General features: G+C 35.5%; 1 protein-coding gene across 7 annotated transcripts in view; it reads left to right on the top strand.

Annotated features, from left to right (window-relative positions):
• LOC136034415 (uncharacterized) overlaps window positions 1-18056 on the top strand; it is a 102609-nt gene that overhangs the window by 37386 nt on the left and 47167 nt on the right. For 2 of the 7 annotated variants that reach the window (XR_010619176.1, XR_010619175.1), the window contains exon 6: window positions 15679-15759. The exons of the other annotated variants lie outside the window; for them this stretch is intronic. The gene's annotated coding sequence lies outside the window, so the exon portion shown is untranslated. The remainder of the gene's footprint in view (window positions 1-15678; window positions 15760-18056) is intronic. 7 annotated transcript variants of the gene reach the window in all.

Genomic DNA, 18056 nt, shown 5'->3' with positions numbered 1-18056 from the left:
TATTAGGAGAAACATAACCCAACCACATACTTCAAAGAAAGGTATTAAAAGAAACAAATTAATAAATTTACTTTAAGTAATTTTCTGCGGTGGAAATATTCCGTAGATGAAGGAGGGTCCCAAGTGGAATTTTTGGTAAAGGGATGGATTTATCCAGTGGAATTATCTAATGGAGAAGATTTTCCACAAAAGAGAGTTTGCTTCATAACTTCATTTTTTTTTGTTCTAACGATCGGCTGGTGGAGCTACTTGTCAAAATATCTGTTTTTATATTCTCTCTTCGTTTGCCCATCGGCTAGAAATATCCGTCAATTTCTAGATAATAATTCCGTGTTTGTTGTCATAAGTCATGGATCTCTTTTGTAAAAAAAAACAACATTTTTTGTGCAAAAACCTTGTATTTCTAGAAGTGCATGCATTTCTCATCAAATTAAAGTCGACGCAAAAAGCTGCAATTTGACGCAGGTCTCTATTTAAATTAGGATGGTGAATTTCTAATTTTTTTCCAAAATTGTAATTTCAACAAAACCCTACATTTTATGCGTCAATTTTATGATAGCAATTCGGATTTTCTTATTATTCATACAACTTTAATCTAAAAAAAAAAAAAAAAATACAGAACAAATTGTGAAAATATAATTGGGTAGATGGATAAAATAGATTCTAGGCTATTGCTTATTAACAAAACTGACTCATTAAGTTAGGAAGAAAATTTACAATCAATTTAGAAAAGACTGTAATCAATTTAATTAATTAATTTACTAGAAAAAATACCTACAACAGTAATTGTGGGCTATTAAAAATATATCAGAGTGTATACAGATATACATAATATATATAGACGTGCTACAAACAAGTACAGTCTTGTTCTGTTTGGTTTGAAAAAAAAACATTTTTTGTGCAAAAACCTTGTATTTCTAGAAGTGCATACATTTCTCATCAAATTAAAGTCGACGCAAAAAGCTGCAATTTGACGCAGGTCTATTTAAATTAAGATGGTGAATTTTTTTTTTTTCCAAAATTGTAATTTCAACAAAACCCTACATTTTATGCGTCAATTTTATGATAGCAATTTGGATTTTCTTATTATTCATACAACTTTAATCTAAAAAAAAAGAAAAAAAAAATACAGAACAAATTGTGAAAATATAATTGGGTAGATGGATAAAATAGATTCTAGGCTATTGCTTATTAACAAAACTGACTCATTAAGTTAGGAAGAAAATTTACAATCAATTTAGAAAAGACTGTAATCAATTTAATTAATTAATTTAGTAGAAAAAATACCTACAACAGTAATTGTGGGTTATTAAAAATATATCAGAGTGTATACAGACATACATAATATATATAGACGTGCTACAAACAAGTACAGTCTTGTTCTGTTTGGTTTGATCCGTCTAACAAAATTTATTTTCCTTCAGTTTCTACTTTTTACTCTGTCTGGTTTTTGCAAACAGAAATCCATGTATTCAACAGACAAAAAAAGATAGATGAAAAACTTCGCTTAAATGATCTACAAGTGGAACAGGAGAACGGGGTATACTATCGTTTAGCAATATTCATACTTATTCTCTTTGATATCACATTTGATGACACATTTTTGTCTTAAAAATCAGTAAATATTTAGAATTAAAAAGGAATGAATATTGCATAAAATATGAAGATCCCTAGTACATAAATGTTTGAAAAGTGTTGAATTAAAAGAAAATAAATAATTTAATTTGTCAGAAGTTAGTGGAGCAGGAGGCTATTGAACCCTTTACAGAGTTTAGTTTAAGCCAAATCATTTTGCTGGTGAAATAAGGTATTTGACAGATGTTAAACCTCAGTATGTTGTTTTTTACCCTGCGTGTTTTTTGAAAATAGCAACCCCTGTTTATACGGGTAAAAAAAAAAATACTAAAATTCCAGCAAAAATGATGAAAATAGGCACAAACAACAGAAGGGCAGGACGTACTCATCCTTTACAATTATTTTTCGTTTAGTTTAACGACTTTCTCTCTGTTTTTTTCAAACCACATCTTTTTTTGAGGTCCCCCAATAGGCTAAGGCAACTTAAACATAAGGCTGCTTTCAGGGATGTCGAGTGGGATGTTGAACCAAATCATAACACAATTATTTGATGTAGACTTTCAAAAAAGTACATCAGCAATTTCTCACGAAAGGCTGGTAATATTAATGGGAAATTTCAGGGATAAATTGGGGGATGTTTAACTAGCAGATAACACGATATGCATCATTCTTGTCAAAAATGTGTGTCTGCAATATCTCAGAAGTGGTTGAAGGTATAACTTTGAAATTATTGTGGAATGTTCTAGACGTACTGGACTAAATTAAAAGGCATTGCTTATCTCCAGGTGTTCAAATTGGCTTTTGTGAAACCTTAGGAGCGGCTAATGAAAGTAAGTTTGTACTTTCTGAGAATACTTAGGCAAAAATTGAACTCAATCAAAAGACACACTATGTGCATCCAGGTTGCCAAGAGGTCATATTTGTAATATTTTGGAATTTTTAAGGATATTAAATTGGAACTTTTTTTTGTATGATAATTAGGCCACCGAGCAATTTCAAAAGACGCTTTTTGTCCCAGCTCTGTATCACAGGTCGGTTTGTGATACCTGGAATGGGTAAAGGTATCTGAAAATTTCATCGAGTTTTGAAACAGATGTTCTACTAAATGTAGACATTATATACATCACGGTTGTCAAAAATGCCTATCTGCCGCACTCAGTAACTTCTATGGGTATTGAACTTAGATCTTTAGGGAATGAACTCTGAGTTCAAGAAGGGCGTTGAACTCTCCCCTAGTAAGGGAGGGGTATCTGAGTTGTCTAAGGGTGCAGCTACAAAATATAGGAAACGCCTAAGTGTATTAAGCTGATATTTTCATTACCTGCAATGGGGTATGTTGCACTAGATCATAAGATATAATATAAACTTATTTTGTGAAAATAGCGTATATGTAATTCAGGAATAGCTGAAGATATTAAGCTGAAACTGTGATTGCGTATTGAGTTAAATGCAAATTCGCTATTTCCTTCCAAACTTCTAAAGGGTTCATCTTCAACGTCTTGGGAACAGCTAAAGGTAATCAGTTAAAACTATTAATACTATACTATTATATAGTAATATTTATACTTTACTATATATTATATATATTATATTTATACTTTGCTATATATTATATAGTAAATTAATACTATAATATTATATTAATACTATAATATAATAAAAGTATTATACTATAAAAACTATTAGTAAGAATACTTATTAATCATCAATTATCGTCATTTTTGAAATACTAGAACACTTACATACATGAAAAAGTTATTCGGCCCAAGAAGCTGCTTGTTATGGGCCATACAGCACAATAATAGAGCACTAAAAAACCCATAAATAATACCCTAAATCAAACAATCGATGTGAAATAAAGATGGAGGAGAATAAACACTAGCATACAGTAAAAAAACAACAAAAAAACAAACTGGTAGTAATTATAATAATAGAAATAAGTAGAAACCAAGAAATATTAAGTAGAAACTTTTCATGTAATATTGAGACTGTGGCTGAATAAAATCAAAGCTACTATGATATCAAGAATGAAAAATGTGCATTTGTAAAATTTGCAATTTGCCAAAAACTAGATATATTTTGAACGTTTTACGTTTTATATCGCTCATAAATCCAAAGTTGCCAAAGCTATGAGGATCTGATGTCTAAATATACTAAACTATCAGTCCATATTGCTTATTACTTCTCAGTAATTCTGCTCAATGTTATTATTATTATTTTTTTCTTCTATTATGACTACTAAAAACATACGAATCGAAATAAAATTTGTTAAGCGCATGATTTATGTTGGTGTAAAGCTTAAATTGGTATTTAACTTTATTTTTTCTCGTTTTTATGTAACATAGCTCTACTTTTCTATGAAGAACTTTTGTATTGGTAACATTTTAAAAATTAATTTTTCAAAAACAAGACGGATGCTGTCTTGTCACTGCGAATCTGCACATTCATCCCCCTGGTTTTTATGGCACTTGGTATTAACCAAGTGACATATAGCAATCGCCAATTCTGTCGGTCTGTCTGTCTGTCGGTCCCGGTTTTGCTACTTTAGGCACTTTCAGGTAGGCTAGGACGATGAAATTTGGCAGGCGTATCAGGGACGGGACCAGCTTAAATTAGAAATAGTCGTTTTCCCAATTTGACCATCCTGGGGGGGGGGAGTGGGGGGCCGGTTAATTCGGAAAAATTGAAAAAATGAAGCATTTTTAACTTATGAATGGGTGATGGGATCTTAATGAAATTGGATGTTTAAAATGATATTGTGTCTCAGAGCTCTTATTTTAAATCCTGACCGGATCTGATGACATTGGGGGAGTTGGAGGGGGGGAACCTAAAATCTTGGAAAACACTTAGAGTGGAGGGATCGGAATGAAACTTGATGGGAAAAACAAGCACAAGTCCCAGATAAATGATTGAAATAATCGGAACGGATCCGCTCTCTTTGGGGTAGTTAGGGGGGGGGGGGGGTAATTCTGAAAAATTAGAAAAAATGAGGTATTTTTAACTCACGAACGGGTGATCGGATCTCAATGAAATTTGATGTTTAGAAGTATATCGTGTATTAGAGCTCTTATTTTAAATTCTGACTGGATCTGTGTACATTGGGGGGGGGGGGGGTTGGTAGGGGGAAACCTAAAACTTGGAAAACACAGAGTGGAGGGATCGGGATGAAACTTGGTGGGAAAAATAAACACAAGTGCTAGATACATGATTGACATAAACGGAAAGGATCCGCTGTCATTGGGATAGTTGGGGGGGGGGGGTTATTTCTGAAAAATTAGAAAAAATGAGGTATTTTTAACTTACGAACAGGTGATCGGATCTCAATGAAATTTGTTATTTAGAAGGATATCGTTGCTCAGAGCTCTTATTTTAAACCCGACCAGATCTGGTGATATTGGGGGGGGAGTTGGGAGGGGGAAACCTAAAACTTGAAAAACACTTAGAGTGGAGGGATCGGGATGAAACTTGTTGGAAAAAATAATCACGAGTCCTACATACATGATTGACATAACCGGAACGGATCCGGTCTCTTTGGGGTAGTTGGGGGAGGGGTTAATTCTGAAAAATTAGAAAAAATGAGGTATTTTTAACTTACGAACGGGTTATCGGATCTCAATGAAATTTGATATTTAGATGCATATCGTGTCTCAAAGCTCTTATTTTAAATCCTGACTGGATCTGGTGACGTTGGGGGAAGTTTGGGGTGGGGGAACCTAAAATCATGGAAAACGCTAAGATTGGAGGGATCGGGATGAAACTTGGTGGGAAAAATAAGCAGAAGTCTTACATACGTGATTTAAATAATTTGAACGGATCCGATCTATTGGGGGGAGGGTTAATTCTGAAAAAAAAGAAAAAATGACGTATTTTTAACTTACGAAGGAGTGATCGGATCTTCATGAAACTTCATATTTAGAAGGACCTCGTAACTCAGATCTCTTATTTTAAATCTCAACCGGATCAAGCGTAATTGGGGGGCAGTAGTGGGGGGGACCGGAAATCTTAGAAAATACTTATACTTATACTTATACTATGTCCTTGATACGTGATTGACAGAATCGTACTGGATTCGCTCTCTTTGGGGGAGTTGGGCGGAGGTTTTCAGTGATTTGACGAGTTTGGTGCTTCTGGACGTGCTAGGACGATGAAAATTGATAGGCGTGTCAGGAAGCTGCACAATTTGACTTGATAAAGTCGTTTTCCCAGATTCGACCATCTGGGGGGCTAAAGGGAGAGGAAAAATCAGAAAAAATTAGGTATTTATAACTTACGAATGGGTGATCGAATCTTAATGAATTTTGATATTTAGAAGGACATCGTGACTCAGAGCTCTTATTTTAATTCCTGACCGGCATTAAGCCTCTTATTTTCCTTTTTAAATCAATCTATTGATTCATAGAATTTTGTTAGAGCTCATACCATATGAGCTCTTGGCTCTTAGCTCTTCTCGCCTCGTCACAAGTGCCATATGAGCTCTTAGCTCTTGTTCTTTAAAGATTTTTTAAAAAGACAATTTGCCGTCCTCTCAACTAAAGGCTTACACAAAATTAATATAACAAAAACCAAATGGATGTTGTCTTGTCACTGATAATATTTTAGCATCTATTCCCAAGTTTTTTCAATAATGATTTTTTTATCGCTCTAGTCTTTTCTTTTAGTTTCTACGTATCAATAGGGCTAAACATGGACCTTTAGGCTGGGTAGGGATGGGATATATTAACAACCAACTGGATTAGCATATCGGATGAAAAAACACGAGAACAGGAATTGATTAGTATGTCAACTTCCCCCTATGTCAATTATGAATTCTCGCCTTTATTTACCGGAATTGAAGTTGATATATCTCCCTATGCCTGTCCATTGTTGTTGCCTTTCGTCTGTCGGTATTGTATAAATAACCAGCTCATGTAATTGGGGTGGGCGCAATGCATGGGAGGTACAGTTGTGGGTGTTGAACTCCTTTAATATGCAACTTTTTCTGTTTTTATACCTCATTTATTTCAGCCTTTATTTGTTCTCTCCGAGCCTTTAATCTCTCAAAATAGATTTTTTGGATACGTTTTGAGTAAGGGACCTCAGAAGCAGTGATGGATCCAGGGGGCGAGGTGTATACCTCCCCCTTTGAAGAGGTGGTGGATTTGTGGTTGGGACCGTTTGCTCTGGTATGGGTTGGGACGAAAGTTATTTTTTTGTAATTGGTTTTTAATAGTTGAGGTTTTAAAAAGCTTTTTATTATTAAGACTGTTTCTATCTGCAAAAAAGCTTGAGACAAGGTTTAGTCACTTTGTGCGGTCTCTGTTAGATTTTACTAATGTCGCATACCACCGAAAAGTATTTAATTATATTTATGTTTATCAAAGGAATCTGTCCATATTACCACAAGTGCCAACTGGGAGGTGAAAATCTGGATTTTGTACTAACAAGTAGGGGAAATTTAAAATCCTAACTTCCTTAGGCTGTCGAAATGATATTTCAGGATTGTGCTGTCACAACGTGGCTGAAAACCAAAATATTTACTTCTTTTTGATGTCAAAAATTTGTTTTCCAGTCTTGCTATGACACTAAGGTGAAGAAATTTATACCATTACTTTTTTTGGCTGTTTTTTTGTTTTGTTTTTTTGGGGGGTGGGGTTTGCTTTTTTGTAAAGCAGTGTTTGTTTTCAAAAATGTTGTTTTTTAGGGGATTTGTATAATAGAAAGTAAATGTAGTAGAAGTGCAAAAATTATTAATTTGAGTTTTTGATTTTAGTGATGAAATGGTGGCCACTCTACTGCCTATTTTCATCTAACTAAAGCTCTGTATTATATGAAATATCACCTCTGTTTATCCTAAAACATTAAAATAAAGGCCAAACTCTTTAGAACTTTAATAAAAATTCGTATAAGTATGTACTTAAAACTAAGTATATGAGTCGAAATGAGTCATATGAGTATATGAGTCAAATAGTCGTTTCCCCGATTCGATCATCTGGGGGTGGGGAATGGGGGACGGTTATTTCGAAAAAAATTGAAAAATGAGATATTTTTAACTCACGAACGGGTGATCAGATCTTATTAAAATTTGATATTTAGAAGAATATTGTGTCTCAGAGCTCCTATTTTAAATCCAGACTGGATCTGGTGGTATTGGGGGGCGGGGTAGGATAGGGAAACTTAAAATCTTGGAAAACGCTTAGAGTGGAGGGATTGGGATGGAACTTGGTGGAAAAAACATACACAAGCCCTGGATACGTGATTGACATAACCGAAACGGATTCTCTCTCTTTGGGAGAGTTGGGGGGAGTATTAGATTAGAAAGATTAGTTGGGGAGATTAGAAAAAATTGAAGTATTGGGGAGAGTGTTAGAATGTTAGATTAGTTGGGGAGATTAGAAAAAAATGAGGTATTTTTAAATTACGAAGGAGATATCGGATTCATATTTAGAAGGATCTCGTAACTCGGATCTCTTATTTTAAATCATGACTGGATCCAGTATCATTGGGGGTGGTTGGAGGGGGGCCGGAAATCTTGGAAAACGCTTAGACTGGAGAGATCAGTATGAGACTTGGAGGGAAGAACAAGCACAAGTCCTAGATACGTGATTGACATAACCCGACTGAATCTACTCTCTTTGGGGGAGATGGAGGGGGTGTTAACTTGGAAAAATTAGAACTCATGGTTGAAAGCTCTTATTTTAAATCGCGGCCAGATCTGGTCATTTGGGGGAAGTTGGAGGGGAAACCGGAAATCTTTTGAAACGCTTAGAGTGGAGAGATCGGGAGGGAACTTATAAAATATCGTAGATACGTGATTGACATAAACCGACTGGATCCGCTCTCTCTAGGGAAGTTAAGGGGGGGGTCCAGTACTTTGCCGAATTCAGTGCTTCTGGACGTGCTAGGACGATGAAAATTGGTAGGCGTGTCTGGGACCTGCACAAATTCACTTGATAAAGTCGTTTTCCCCGATTCGAACATTGGGGGGAGGGGCTAAAGGGAGAGGAAACATTTAGAAACAATTAGGTATTTTTAACTTACGAGTGGGTGATCGGATCTTAATGAATTTTGATATTTAAAAGGACTTCGTGTCTCAGAGCTCTTATTTTGAATTCCGACCGGCATTAAGCCTCCGATTTTCCTTTTAAATTAATCTATTGATTCTTAAAATTTTGCTAGAGCTCATGCCATATGAGCTCTTGGCTCTTTCGACCTCGTTACAAGTGCCATATGAGCTCTTAGCTCTTGTTAAAATCATGCTGGTAATCCCCTCCGTGAAAAATTGCCCAACAAAAGGGTATTTTTCAGCAAAGTTTTTTTTTTGGGGGGGGGAGGTACAAAAGAAATTTTTAAAATTGTATCAGAAATGTGAAATTGATATGTACTCTCCCTTATGATTTCTGAGTATATTTCAGGTCTATGCTGTTATTCTGAAAGTTAAGAAAAATATTAAACCCCAAATAATCCGAATTTATTCCGTAGAGGAGGTGTATTGCCCTATCCTTATCCACACCTCCCTTCAAGTTAAAAAAAACTTAGGAGTGCGCTCGTTAGATCTGAAATTGAGAGTTCTAGTCCTTTTTATGAAATCATAAGGGATTGGAGACCAGCCAGCTGCGTGGGGGTGATATTTTGCGGGGGGGGGGGGTATTTTCCGTGTTTTTTTTTCTTGGGGAAACTCATGCGGGGTTAATTTTTTTTTTTTTGGGGGGGGGTTGTTAGCGCTGGCCGCCAAAAAAAGTCAAGGAAAGATAAAGAAAGACCGCAAATATCTTTAGATGGGTCAATTAATTCATGCTTGATGCTGATAAAAACCAGAAAAGAACAGAAACGTCTATCAATAAGAAAAGAAGGAATTGCAACTAATCAAGTGAAGAAAAGAAGGGGACAATCATAATTGCTCGTCAATAAAACTAAAAGTAATTGAAATCTAATCTGCATTAGGCTGGACTCTTATTTCCTGGATGGAGTTGGAGTAGCTTAAATACATTTGGTATGTTTTTTGTTGGGGGGGGGGGGGTTAAATTTTTTTTGGTTTTCTTTAAAAAAAAAAAATTTTGCTAGTTTTTTTTATATATCTTCTTGCACAGTTCTTGCTGTTTCATTTTTCTGGTTTCGTATTGCTTTCGTTTTTATAGCTGTATATTCATAGCTGTCAATTATTTTATTCAGTCTGAGAAATCACTCTTTATTAAACAAAAAATTCACAGTCTTTAAATCTTGATAATGTGTATCATAGCTTCACATATCTCAATCCATTGGGTGTATTATAAGATCTTCAAAGAAAACATCCCTACTGTATAACTTACAAGGCATTTTAAAGTTTATTTTTTCAGTCACGGTTCTCATTGGAGTGAAGTCCACAGAGTCATTCACTTACGCACAGTTTCAGAGACACTGAGGGATACTATATCCCTTTTATTTGTGGGATTCAGAATGATTCCATTAAGAAAAAAGGCTCTGTAAAAAAAAGTAGGAAAAATCAGATTATGACTCAGTGAAACTTATGTTTAAAATATTGAGTTCAAAATTAATGTATCAGGAAGTATTACTAAACCTGGTTAATTGTCCAATTTTAGTAAAAATGATATTTTGAAATAATAAGACTTTTAGGGGTGTTTTGTGCTTTCGCTTCGCGAGATCTGTAATTACTTATAGGGGTCGATAGCGTAATATCTAATGGCTATTGTCAGAGATTTCTTTATAACTGTTACAACACAAATTTTTCTAACATTTTTCAAAATAATAGAAAATCTATTGCATATATGCAATTCAGAGTATATATTTGCAAACTAATGGGGAAGAGGGTTGTAAAGTCATTTCTGTGGTTAATGATTTACTTAATATATGCTAGTTTTCAAAATAAAACATTTTACCCTGACAGTGAACTCCCTTCTCCTGATAAACTCATTTATTGCTTTAATAACATATTTTTCTGTTATTTTTTTCCATTGTTTAATCCGTTCTAATGCTGCTTGTGTTAATTAGCCTGGATTATATCCAGTTTAAAATTAGTGACTGATGAATATTCGCAAAAAAGGCACTTTCAAATGTTAAAAATTTGAATAATGATCCCATACGGAGTGTAGCTCCTGTGTATGTAATGCTTTTCATTCGATTCCTTTTTCAGGGTAAATATTTTACCAATGATAAACTTGAATTTCCACTTTTTTCTGTGTCTGATTTTTGCAAGCAGAAACCTGTATGCTCCACAGACAAAAGATAGATAGATGAAAAGTCTTGCTAAAATATGGAACAGTTATAAGTGGAACAACAGGAGGGCGAGGCATACCACCATTTAGCAACCACACTTTTCTCTTTGATATTGCGTTTGATTACACATTTTTGTCTTAAAAATCAATAAATATGTAGAAGTAAAAAGGAAAAAATATTGCACAACATATGAAGAGGGCGGCAACTTTTGATCGTTTTGCTTTTCGTCTAATCCCTTGTAAAAAAACAGAACATTGAAATGTTTTATATTTAAGCCAAAATTAAATTTAATTATTCCAGTTTAATTTTTTTAGAGTTCAAATTGATTGGAGGATTACAGGCACCGTCATATAACTATGCCTCTTGGGCTTACACAGCCCCCCAGAGCATGGAGAAATGGCTGCCATTTGTGGCCTGGTGCCCTATAGTTATTATGGAAGAGGTGGTCATGTCAACTTTGGAGGATGATCGTTTGATTGATAATTTAAAATTATAGTTTTCTTTTTAAGAGTCAAAAGTGATTGGAGAGCAATAGGCCCCCGGAGCTTAGGGGACAATGGTTGTGAGTTGTGCCCCGGGGGTATATACATTTATTTTGGAAGGGGTGGTGATAACAGGGCTGCCACAGCTTTGGTAGCACGAAAATAAGGACTTAGGGACTTTTTGGAACTAAAAAAGAGACTTTTAGAGACTTTTTGGAAACGAAAAAGGGACTTTTAGGGACCTACGGTCGTTACTACCAAACCTATAATACAGATGCACTGTATTCTTTGCCCTTTGATAGTTTGGATCAGAGGCCAGGGATGCTAAAAAAAATAGATCACCTGGAATTTCATCACATCCCAGAAGGGCTATAGAGCAGATTTGTCCTTCCACAACACCTTCCAATCTTTCTTTCCATTTTTAATTTTGATTCTGTATTTTGTATTTCAGATATATACGTAAAAATAATATTAAAGTAAAAAAATTGTAACTGGATGAAACACATTTCTCACTTTTCTGACTGATTCAAAAGACTAGTTATGAGCAGTTGCTTCTTCTTCTGGATTGCCGTCTAAGTGCTTTCTAGATCTGCAGATTTTTTTTTTGTTCATCGTGCAGTGGTAATGATCCATCTAGCATTGCCAGAGCAAGCTGGATTTCTACAATACTGTTCTTCTGAATTCCTTTATGCCGTCGATTCCTCGCCTCTTGAAGCATCTGATCAGTTGCTTTTTCCTTAGTCCTGAATGCTTTCTTTTTCTCCTTCAAAGTTTCCTCAAGATTCTTTATCATTTTTTTGTACGACGACGTTTCAGCGATTAGCTGCTGCTTTTGTTGTTCTTGTTTTTCCGACTTGTGCTGTTCTTCTTCGCCATTTTTTCTCAAGTCTTTCTCCCATTCCAGATAGTTTTGATATCCGCGCTGACTTAGCAAGCTTTATCAAATCTTCAGTAGCACAAACCTTTTGAGCACTCCCATCAACTCGACACAACCCGTCAGCAACAAAAAGCTTGAAATTTATTGTGTGCTCATTCATTGATGCTTTCTGGTATCTGGGGATTCTCCCAGACAATGAAAACGGCGCTCAACACTGGCCGAACCATGAGAAATAATCAACGTATTCTTCAACACGACAGCCAAACTTGGATACTTCCCATCTTCAATGAATCTATTTCATTCTTCATCTATCCTTGTCAGCACAGATGGGAACTCACTCGTCTGAACCAACTTAAACTCGTCTTGCAGCAAGTCAATTTTTACTGGGATGGGCAGCTTTCGGGCGACATACAACAAATCCTATAGAATTCGACTTCGAAAACTGGCCTGAGTTTAAGAAAGACAAGCTTTTCAGGAACAACGAAGATTCTCCGTTCAAAGCTTGCTTTAAAATGCACTTTACAGCCGACGCGTAGTGCTTCTTTACACTCAGCAAAAACACACGTTTTGAAAGCTCGTAAGTAGCTCTGAGACAGGTCTGAACTTCGTCACATAGAGAGGCAGCAACTTCCAACAGAGGAAGCATATTTTTGTCATCTTCGAACGGTCTTGGACTCAAGTCTTCTAACAATTTCTGAGCTGCTTTGGCTTTCAAGATACGTCCAGCAAGCGTCATAACAAGAAGCTCCAGTTCCATAAAAATTTCATGTACCATCGGTTCTTTACACTGAAATGAAACCAAGTAAAAAAGACTAGATCTGTCACCAATGAACGGAAACTCTGCTTTCAAAGTGGACTGCTGCAGGAGTTTTGCAATCTCTTTATATACGTTCGACCGCATCAAAATAGCATTTTTCTTTGGAATGAAGACAGTAAAATACTCGACAATAGCTGGCCACTGCTCAATCATCCTAGCAGCAGCAGGACCAATCAATAGCCATTGGGTTGGCACATGTTTGACAAAGCTTGACCTGGGAACTCCAGTTTTCTGCTTGATTTTTGAACAGTCTTGCAGCCGCGCAGGCCACCCACGAAAAAAGTAATACACCTTCGCAGTGAGATTAGAGAAAGTCTCCCCAACCTCTTCTAGGTTTTTGCGAAAGGCTTTGTGTACAATTTGAATTCTACAGTTGCCAATGTCTAAAAGTCCGTCACCATTTGTTACCTTACGTTTTCACATGCCTCTGCAGCGGCATGACCTAAGAAACAATTCTTTAGATGTGTCTCTACCACCTGATTCATCTTTTCAGACCAGAAACAGATTCTAATCTGCAACTCCTTTTTGCTTTCGCTGTTGGATAATAGCGAACAGAACAGATGACATAACAGCGAAAGAACAGCTTTCGCTGTTTCATCAAATTCTATCATAAAATAACTATTATCAATTTTCTCCAATGTAATCTTCTGAAAATTTGGTCCAAGTGCTTCGTTCAACTGGTCCGTAAGCTTGGTTTGCCCGATGGAGAAAATATTAAGAACTGGGTCTTTTGAACATTTTTTTGAAGACTTCTGCTATACCTTCTGCCGATTTACCAGAGTAGTCAGATTCAGTCATCTTTAGAGCCCCTGTAATTTCAGCTCTCACTGTTTGCTCATTTACTGAGCAAGTGTAATTCCCAGTTTGATTACCTTCCAGGGGTGCAGCTGGAGGCTGAAGTCAAGCGAAGTTGATTGGGTTTCACCTTGTCTGGACGTTTTTTTTTTATGTTCTCCAGTCCGAGAGTGCTGCAGTAGAGAGTAACAACCTTTCTGACAAGTAAGTGATACATATCCTTGGACTGCTCTGCACCAGTCTTTCATCTGGTGCCCTGTTTCTTCTTTCTCCTCCAGCCCAACATTCTTAAATTTGTATTTTCCCATTTAAATTCAGTTAAAGCAGTTCATGTTAAGCCTGAAAAAAGAAGAAAAGTTAAGAGCAGTTATTCCAAGAGCAGTTACTCCCTAAAATTCAAGACTGGCCCTCATATCTGGCAAAACACTGACAAAATAATAAACTGTCCTGAAAGCTAGGATAAAAAAAACGTATATAGCATAATATTGACAAAATAATCAGCCCCTTAGAATTCAAGGCTAGCTAAGACCACGTTTTAACGTTTTAGCATAACACTGACAAAATAATTAAATCTCGTGAAAGCTAGGATAAATATATATCCTAAGATGACTCCAGAGTGGCTTCCATTACTTAAAGATAAGATAATTCAACTAATATGGAAGAATGTTGATCAGGAAAAACTAGCCTAAGATTACTCCAGAGATAAAGGGTGTCAATCCTTTTAACTACTTTGTACAGTAACGCTATAGTCGTCAAACAGGATTATCGTTACAAGTACATATGTTGAAAATGACTTACATGAAACAAAACTGAAATACCATACCTTGCATAGTGGCTTCCATTACTTAAAGGTAAGATAATTCAACTAATATGGAATAATTTTGCTCAGGAAAAGCTCTTCAGGGACCTGAGCACTGATTTAGGGACCGAATAGAGACCGAAGCCAGATTTAGGGACTTAAGAGACTTTTTGGCAGCCCTGTGATTATATGCTTTGGAAGAGGCTGATTTGATATTAACAGTTTTCTTTGTTAAATTGATTGAAGGGCAGCTAGCCCCCCTAGCATATTTTCCCCCAAATATTTCTGATCAGAATTTTGAGATAGTATTTTGTTAAAAAGAGTCCACTTGTCAAATAACACTGCCGCTGTGGCTTTTACTGGCCCCCAAAGCTTACGGAAAAGGGCTATAAATTTTGTCCTAGGGGTATATAAGGTTATTTTAGAAGGGGTGGTCATATCAACTTTGAAGGAGGCTTGTTTCATGGCTGACAATGCTCCCGAGCTAGGGGGCAAGAGTTGTAAGTTTTGACCTAGGGGCATATAAGATTATTTTCGATGGGATTGTCTTTGATAGAGGCTTATTTGATTTGAAATTTTTAGTTTTATTTTTAAGAGTCAAAAGTGATCAGAAGGCAACTAGCCCTCCTAATACCCTTTCCTCTGAAATGTATCTAGCCAAAATTTTGAGATAGCCCTTTTGTTAAATGAAGTCGACGTCTTATATAACAATGCCTCTGGGGTTGACACAGTCCCCTAAGCTTTGGCATAGGGTTGTAAGATGTGTCCTGGGGTATATAGGGTTTTTGTGGTTGGGGTTGTCATATTAGGAGGCTTATTTGATCGAAAATTCCAAGTTCTATTTTTTTCTCCGACGAGTTTAGTATCCACACAAAAACCATTAAAAAAGATTTGCCTTTTTGTCATAATTTCGTTCCCTACAAATTATCCATATTTATCACATATTTATCACTATATTTATCACAAATAATCCATATTCACTTTTCTTATTTTGTCAGTCCATGACGGTTAGACTCTTCTTAAAGGATTTAATTGATACCTGTCCCGGACTATAGAATACTGTTTATAATACAGTTATAGAAAACTGTTTCGTAAATGTGAGCATTAATTTTTGAAATGAAATCCATGTGAATATCAATTCCAGGAAAGCAAGATTCTGACGAGGATTCAAACAACTTAAAAATTGACGAAAGGAAAGAAGAAAAGGAAACAGCAAGCTCTGCAGGTGAGGAAAAATTTCCTGACCAGACCGAGAACACTAAATACCCTAAAGCTAAACTCCTTTTAGAAGGAAGTTTGTAAAGCCAGTTCTATTGATTGACATGAATAAAAAATTGATATAAATAGACATAATTTGAGGTTCCATCCTGGGACTATTCTGTCCACATGGGCAGTGAAATGAGAAAAATTGGTTCTAAAGTAAAAATTTAAAGAGTATATTCAAGTTGAATTAGGATTGTGAGGGAAAGAATTAGGATTGGACCGTAAATTTATTTGAAACAGAAATCAAAAGCTAAAGAAATTGAACGAATTCCAATACATTAATAGAATTCCAACTACATTAGAAAGCAAAAATGAAAGTAGGAAATTCTTTGCCATTTCTCTTGGTATTCTTCGGAGCTCTTATGAGCCTTTGACAGACTCAGAAACTAAGAAGAGGTTAAATAAAAGTATTCCTCCCACTAGTTTACTTGAGTTGTTCAGAAGTCAAATCGATTAAAAAGAACTTGTCAGATTTTCTAGTTTGAGGTTTCTGTGTTAAAGGACTTAATTGAATAGTCAGTATCCTATTCCCTAATTACAGAAATCTGTTCAAAAAGTCGCTAATTAATTGATTTATTTATTGATTGTTTGATGAATTGATTTATGCCAAATAATACAGAAATATTCTCCATGCTAAAACGCAAATAAACAAACTCTTAAGAATCCTTGACATCTCTTTAAAATAATAGCCAGAAACATCTATTATTTGCTCTATAGAATTATTCAAATTAGCTTCTTACCGGTATATACCATGGTTAGCATGAGAATTTGAAAATTTGAAACAATTTGGCCAGAAAAATTCAAAAGTTGTACTTGGCATTTCCCTAAAAGAAATCGGAAAAAGCTGTAGAACAAATTGTTCAGCTGTCAAACTGAACAAGATCTATTGTTAAACTAGCTCGCTTGTTCAACTTATCTCATTTTCTTCTCAATTTAAATATAAGTTTTTATTAATTCCTTTTCATTAGGGTTTTCCTGTGGAATTTATATTATGTAACATATCGTATTTGACACGGTAATAATATATTCTCCGAGCCTTTAATCTCTCAACATAAAATTTGTTTATACGTTTTGAGTGAGGGATCTCAGAAGCAGTGATGGATCCAGGCGAGAAAGGGGGCAAGATGTGTACGCCTCTCCCCTTGAAAAGGTGGTGGATTTCTGGTTGGGGCCGCTTGCTCTGGTTTGGGTTGGTACGAAAGTCATGTTTTTGTAATTGATTTTTTTGGCACTTGGTATTAACCAAGTGACAAAGCGATCGTGAATTCTGTCGGTCGGTCTGTCTGTCGGTCTGTTTGTCCTGGTTTTGCTGGTTTAAGAATTTCCAGATAAGCTAGGACGATAAAATTTGAAGGATGAATTGTTTTGTGAGGAAGAATTAGTGACGGTACTAAAATGATTAAAACATGATAATGCCCCAGATGCTGATAATTGGTAAATGGGTTTCTTAAATATGGTGGTTATAGGCTTAGAAATTAGTTACTGAATATTATGAATTTGATTTTTGTTAAGGGTAGCACCTAGGAATTTTAAGAAAATCCTAATTAAAACCTCTGTATAACAAAAGTGATATAAGCAAATTGTTTTTTTAGGTATCAGCCACAGCCTTTCTAATTAGTAAGTTTCCACAGCTAGATAATTAATTAGTATGATGGTATTCATAGTAAGGACACATGATTTGTCCTATTGCTAGCAACTGCAATTCAGGGTATAATTTGTAGACTAGGAGATACAGTAAACAAAACTTTAAGAGAAGAACAGTGTGCATTAATAATGAAGAAGTGCCTGAGCTATCGAACACCTTTTGTCGTCATTTCTATAGATTATGAGCAATGGTTTGATTCAGCTTATTGAAGACCTTTAGCAAAGGTATTGTCTTTTTATGGTGTAGCCTAACAAACAAATACATCAAAGTAATTAGTGCTATGTACGTAAATAACAAAGCTAAAGTCAAGGTAGTAAAAGAGGTTAGTAGCTGGTTTTGTTCAAAATCAGGAGTTAAGCAGTTTTGTGTTCTATGCCTATTTGGATAGATTATTTTGATGGACTTGGGCCTAAGGAGATGAGCAAAGGCTATTGGAAAACATGGAACCAACGGGTAAAAATGGTGGGTGCATTGAAGATATTAAAAGCTAAATGCCTAAGTCCCAGGATATTTTTCTACAGTTGAAAAAAAATTGACAGGATATGAAGAAAAGTCTTCAAGCCTAGATTAGAATATTGGAAGCTAAAATGATGATAGAGTTAAGTATGGTTCTG

The sequence above is a fragment of the Artemia franciscana genome, chromosome 13 (genome assembly GCF_032884065.1).
Source record: "Artemia franciscana chromosome 13, ASM3288406v1, whole genome shotgun sequence".
NCBI lineage: Eukaryota > Metazoa > Arthropoda > Branchiopoda > Anostraca > Artemiidae > Artemia > Artemia franciscana.
Note: the sequence above shows the minus strand (reverse complement) of the source record. Positions and strands in the feature narration are given on the sequence as shown.